The 5,905-nt window shown below is 39.3% G+C and overlaps 1 long non-coding RNA gene across 1 annotated transcript in view; it reads left to right on the top strand.

Moving 5' to 3' along the window:
- Positions 1 to 5,905, top strand: part of LOC129392848 (uncharacterized) — a 272,680-nt gene that overhangs the window by 127,337 nt on the left and 139,438 nt on the right. The window lies entirely within an intron of this gene.

The raw sequence follows: 5,905 nt of genomic DNA, 5'->3' as shown, positions 1-5,905 counted from the left end.
ACGAACCCATGTCCCCTGCATCGGCAGGCGGACTCTCAACCACTGCGCCACCAGGGAAGCCCTGTCTGTGAAGGTTTTAATGTCTCCCTCGAATCTGATTGAGATCCTTGCTGGGTAGATTCATCTTAGTTGTAGGTTTTTCCCTTTCATCACTTTAAATATCTCCTGCCACTCCCTTCTGGCTTGCAGAGTTTCTGCTGAAAGATCAGCTGTTAACCTCATGGGGATTCCCTTGTATGTTATTTGCTGCTTTTCTCTTGCTGCTTTTTTTTTTTTTTTTTTTTTGCAGTACACAGGCCTCTCACTGTTGTGGCCTCTGCCGTTGCGGAGCACAGGTTTCGGACACGCAGGCTGAGCGGCCATGGCTCATGGGCCTAGCCACTCCGCGGCATGTGGGATTTTCCCAGACCGGGGCACGAACCCGTGTCCCCTGCATCGGCAGGCGGACTCTCAACCACTGCACCACCAGGGAAGCCCCTCCCTTGCTGCTTTTAATATTTTTTCTTTGTACTTAATTTTTGATAGTTTAATTAATGTGTCTTGGCGTGTATCTCCTTGGATTTATCCTGTATGCACTCCTGTGCTTCCTGGACTTGATTGACTATTTCTTTTCCCATATTAGGGAAGTTTTCAGCTATAATCTCTTCAAATATTTTCTAAGTCCCTTTCTTTTTCTCTCTTTTTCTGAGACCCCTATAATTCAAATGTTGGTGCATTTAATGTTGTCCCAGAGGTCTCTGAGACTGTCCTCAATTCTTTTCATTCTTTTTTCTTTATTCTGCTCTGCGGTAGTTATTTCCACTATTTTACCTTCCAGGTCGCTTATCCATTCTTCTGCTTCAGTTATTCTGCTATCGATTCCTTCTAGAGAATTTTTAATTTCAATTACTGTGTTGTTCATCCTTGTTTGTTTGCTCTTTAGTTCTTCTAGGTCCTTGTTAAATGTTTCTTGTATTTTCTCCATTCTATTTCCAAGATTTTGGATCATCTTTACTATCATTACTCTGAATTCTTTTTCACGTAGACTACTTATTTCCTCTTCATTTGTTTGGTCTGGTGGGTTTTTACCTTGCTCCTTCATCTGCTGTGTGTTTCTCTGTCTTCTCATTTTGCTTAACTTACTGTGTTTGGGTTCTTCTTTTCACAGGCTGCAGGTTCGTAGTTCCTCTTGTTTTTAGTGTCTGCCCCCATTGGCTGAGGTTGGTTCAGTGGGTTGTGTAGGCTTCCTGGTGGAGGGTACTGGTGCCTGTGTTCTGGTGGATGAGGCTGGATCTTGTCTTTCTGGTGGGCAGGTCCACGTCTGGTGGTGTGTCTTGGGGTGTCTGTGGCCTTATTATGATTTTCGGCAGCCTCTGTGGTAATGCGTGGAGTTCTGTTCCTGTCTTGCTCGTTGTTTGGCATGGGGTGTCCAGCACTGTAGCTTGCTGGTTGTTTAGTGAAGCTGGGTCTTAGCGTTGACATGGAGATCTCTGGGAGAGCTTTTGCTGTTTGATATTATGTGGAGCTGGGAGGTTCCGGTGGACCAGTGTCCTGAACTCGGCACTCCCACCTCAGAGGCACAGGCCTGACACCCAGCCAGAGCACCAAAACCCTTTCAGCCACATGGCAGGCTCTTTTTGGCCCTCATCTTCCAGTTCTCAAGCCACCACACGTCAGCCACTTCCCCACCCTCAGAGTTTCCAGTTTGCATTTTCTGAAATTTATTTTGAAATGGGATTTTTATGAAACTTTGCCCAGTTTTAGATTAAGTTTTTTCGTTGTTTTTAATGTCTCTTGTTTCATGTGAAAGAAACTTTATGATATTAAAATTAATTTTAAAAAGTGTTCTTCCATCAACTGTCAGTGAACACAGATTGACCAAAAAAGCCTATATTGTCTTGAACATAAATAAGTGAAAAAAATAATTTTGACAAAATCATTGACTAATTTGTAGAACATTAAAACTAGAAAAACAGGAACTCCAATTTATTGGTACTATAATTCATTAATACAATGTTCAATATGTAAGTATACATTTTTCCCTTTAAAAATACAGCAATGCAATTAAAATGATTAATCCATTACCTTTTTTCCTTATGTTGTTTCCTTATGTTTCATATTTATTTTGGTTTTTATTTTAAAAACTTAATACATTACATATGTAGTGTAAGCCCTGATGGTTGGCTTTTCTTTTGGTAATGCAAGTGCCTAACTTAAGCTTTGATTGCTGAGGTATCCACTTCAAAGTTGGCTATCTAGAATAAACATATTTCCAGCCATGCAAATGGATAAAGAGCCAGGCCACCTCCCCACACTAAAGCTCCTCTGTTTTACAGACCTTGGTTGATCTCAGTAATGGACCATTGGACCACTTGTTTTTTCTCTTCCTGTGCTTTAAATTCCAGCTCTTATGTTTTAAATTCACCAATAAAGAGTTGAGACCACAAACCCCTAGGCCCCCACCATGTCCCCCCAATAAAAGCTAATCCCTAGGCCCTGTTTGCCCTTCTCTCTCTCCCTCTCTCCCTCCCTTTCCCCCTCCCCTCCACTTCCCTCCCTTCCTCCCCCAGTCTCTCTCTCAATCCCCCACCCCCCTCCACAGCCTCACTGTGTAGCCCCATGTGCTTTCCAGGACCTGTGAGTAATAAACCTTTTTTCCAGTTTCCTGATCGTTATTGCTGAGGGCATCTTACAGTCTTAAAAAGAACCACAGGAATTGGTCCAACCACAGTATTGGTTATGGATAGGCTGAGGGCATCACAAAACAATATTAAAAGTTCTATAAAATAAAAAATTCATTCTGTTTCTATTTTCTGACCATTATTGTTTTTTCATTTTGTGCCATGTTACTCAAAATTACTTTCTCATGTCAAGGAAGAGGGCGTTAAAAAATGATCCTCTGGATGGCAAATATGCTAGGTAGAACATGCTGGCCTTTCACCATATTTATTGATTATTTATTGGCTGTGCTATCGTAGCAAAGAAACTCTGAAATCTCAATGGTTTAAGCCAATTAAAATTTGTGGCCTTCTAGCACAAAGTCAAATATGGAAGTTCCTGACTGGATGGCACTTCTTGGTGGTTCTCTGCCGGGAGAGACTCAGGGATGCACCATCCTGAGCCTTTACCATGTTGTCACTTTGAAGTTGCGCTGGTCCTGTCCAGCTAGCTGATGGGGAAGGAGAAATAGGGGTGAGAGAATGTTGAAGATTAGGCAAGATATTCTATGGACAGATCTGGGAACAGCACTCATCACTCTCATCTGCATTCATTTGCCCAAATCCTGCCATCTGGTACCAACCTAACTTCAAAGAAGCCTAGGAAATATAGTCTTCCTGTGTGACACAGAAGAGGGAACAGGATAGGTGGAGAGTCAGTTCTGTCACTCCATCTGTGTTCAAGCTGCTATTTCTGCATCTTTCTACCATTGCAGTAGCTTGTTAAATGGTGCATCTGCGATCTCTCCCTGTTCCCAACCATGTAGATTACTAACAGTCAATGGTTTTCAAATCAAGGAAGTGAACTGCTCTCTTTTAAATAAAGTATTCTATGCAAACCAATATATTAAAAATAGTTAAATACATAACTGTTCTTGTTGGAGTAGGAGTGGGCCGTCAAAAACATTATTTAAGTGCCCTTTTCATTAGCTCACACATGCTTCTCCTCCAACACACCCCAGCCATTCCTGGGACCCTCAGTCATCTTTGTGTACTTCTTGGGCTTTGATTAACAGAAGTGGAAAAGCGTTTCAGTAGGTAAAGTGGGACCATTGATACTTTAGAACAAGAAGTATTGTTTAAAGAGATTAAAGTTCAGACTCTGGCATGTCAGGTTGCCACACCCTACCCAATATTTGAAACTTTATCCTTTTTAACTCTACTAATGTTCCTTAAAAGTGTCCTACTCTTTTCAACCTTGATTCCATATATGCAGCCTTTTAACATGGTTTTCAATGTTGAACTTGTTGAACTTTTATTTATTCAACACTGAGTGCCGGGCATCAGTAAACTATGATAGAGACTCTGCATCAGGGGAAAGAATTCTCTTAGTATAAAGGTAAATGAAAAACTCTGAATACAAAGCTGAATGTATGATGTGATATTAATAATATAGAGAGAAGTTTTTTCTCTATATGTAAGGATATATGTTGAGTCACTTGTTTATTTATGTAGTCCCTTGGGTGGGCTCAAGTCCCATCAAGAGGAATCAAGCCAAAAGGCTGCCTTACTTTCCAGGAGCCCAAGCCAATCTGCAAAAGCCACCATACCAGGGGCAGGAGCTTTCTCTTAGTTCTGGAATTTCCTCCTGTGCAAGGAAGGCCCTTGGGAGGAATAGCAGGCATGATCACCTGGATGGTAGAATATTTAGTTTATTTGTGCTGACTGACCAAGGCAGACCTCTGTGCTGCACATGCAGGCTGGAAGTCTGTCTTGTTTATAAGCCAGGACTAAACTCTGTGGTCTTACATTTGTGATCCCCTTAGTATATCTCCCAAACTTCCCACCACTACCACTAGGCAGTATCAGCTAAAGCATGGTCAGTTCCATCCAATTTACTGTTCACTTCATGTGCATGGGACTTTTCTCATGATATCATTGACCCCGGCAGAGGTTTACAACCAGGCTGCTCGTTGTAGGGTAGACATATTGATAGTTTCACCTTTTTAGAGACCTTCTCCTCATTTGGCCTGGACCCAAAACATTCCTACCTTATTGCATGCTTAGGATTCCAGGAATGTAAACACAGTCCTCAAGGAATTTAAGACATCGCAGTGAAAACATTTCCAACTTTGCATTTTAATGTATTTGAAATTATTTTCCCCTGGAACAAGTCTGAAATTGCTAATTCAATTATTACATATACTTTTGATTACTTTACACACACTAGATGCCAGCTCTTCACACTGTTGTCAGAATAAGGTATGGGCAAAACATCCTTCTGTAAACATGAGTTTTATCGCAAGCTTTTTTCTGCATAAGATCATATAATTTTTTCCTTTATTCTATTAATATGGAACATAACATTGATTTTCAAAACATTAAACTAAATTTACATTCCTAGAATAAGCTCAACTTTGTTGTGTTGTATAATCTTTATGGCTATGTCATTTGTATTACTTAAATAAGTGAAATGGCCAAATTTATTTATTTTTATTGTAATGTCCTGTTATCAAGTTCATGTCGGTTGCATGAAGTGAATTGGGAAGTGTTTGCATGCTTTCCTGTTCTCTGCAAGATTTTTGTGTAAGATTGGTCTAATTTCTTGCTTAAAGATTTGATGTAATTCTCAATGATTCCATCTGCACCTGTAGTCTTTTTGGTTTGGTGTGGAAAGATTTTTAATTATGGTTTCAATTTCTTTAACAGATATAAAATTATTCTGATCTTTGTCAGATAAACAATATTTGGGACATATGAAAGCTAAAAAATGCTCTGTTGTTTATCAGAAATTCAGATTTAACCACATCCTGTATTTTTGTGGCAACCCTATAACATCCTCATTATATTTTGAATGACTGAAAGAGTAATAATTGTCTGCTTTCTTCTCTATTAGCAATTATTTGTGCCTACTCTCTCTCCTTTTTCTTGATTAGTCTCATTAGAGGTTTATCAATTTAATTAGTCTTTACAAAGAACTAACCTTTGGGTTGTTTATTGTCTTTACTGTATGTTTTCATTCCAATTAATTTCTACTTCCGTTTAGTTTTTTCCTTTCTCTTGTTTCACATTTAGTTTGCATCTCTAACTTCTTGAGATGATAATTTGATCTTTGATTTTGAGCTTTTTTCTTTTCTCTTATAGAAATATAAATTTCCCTCTGTGTATGATTTTATTTTATTTATTTTATTTATTTATTTATACAGCAGGTTCTTATTAGTTATCCATTTTATACATATTAGTGTGTACATGTCAATCCCAATCTCCCA

The sequence above is a fragment of the Physeter macrocephalus genome, chromosome 15 (genome assembly GCF_002837175.3).
Source record: "Physeter macrocephalus isolate SW-GA chromosome 15, ASM283717v5, whole genome shotgun sequence".
In the NCBI taxonomy this organism is placed as follows: domain Eukaryota; kingdom Metazoa; phylum Chordata; class Mammalia; order Artiodactyla; family Physeteridae; genus Physeter; species Physeter macrocephalus.
Note: the sequence above shows the minus strand (reverse complement) of the source record. Positions and strands in the feature narration are given on the sequence as shown.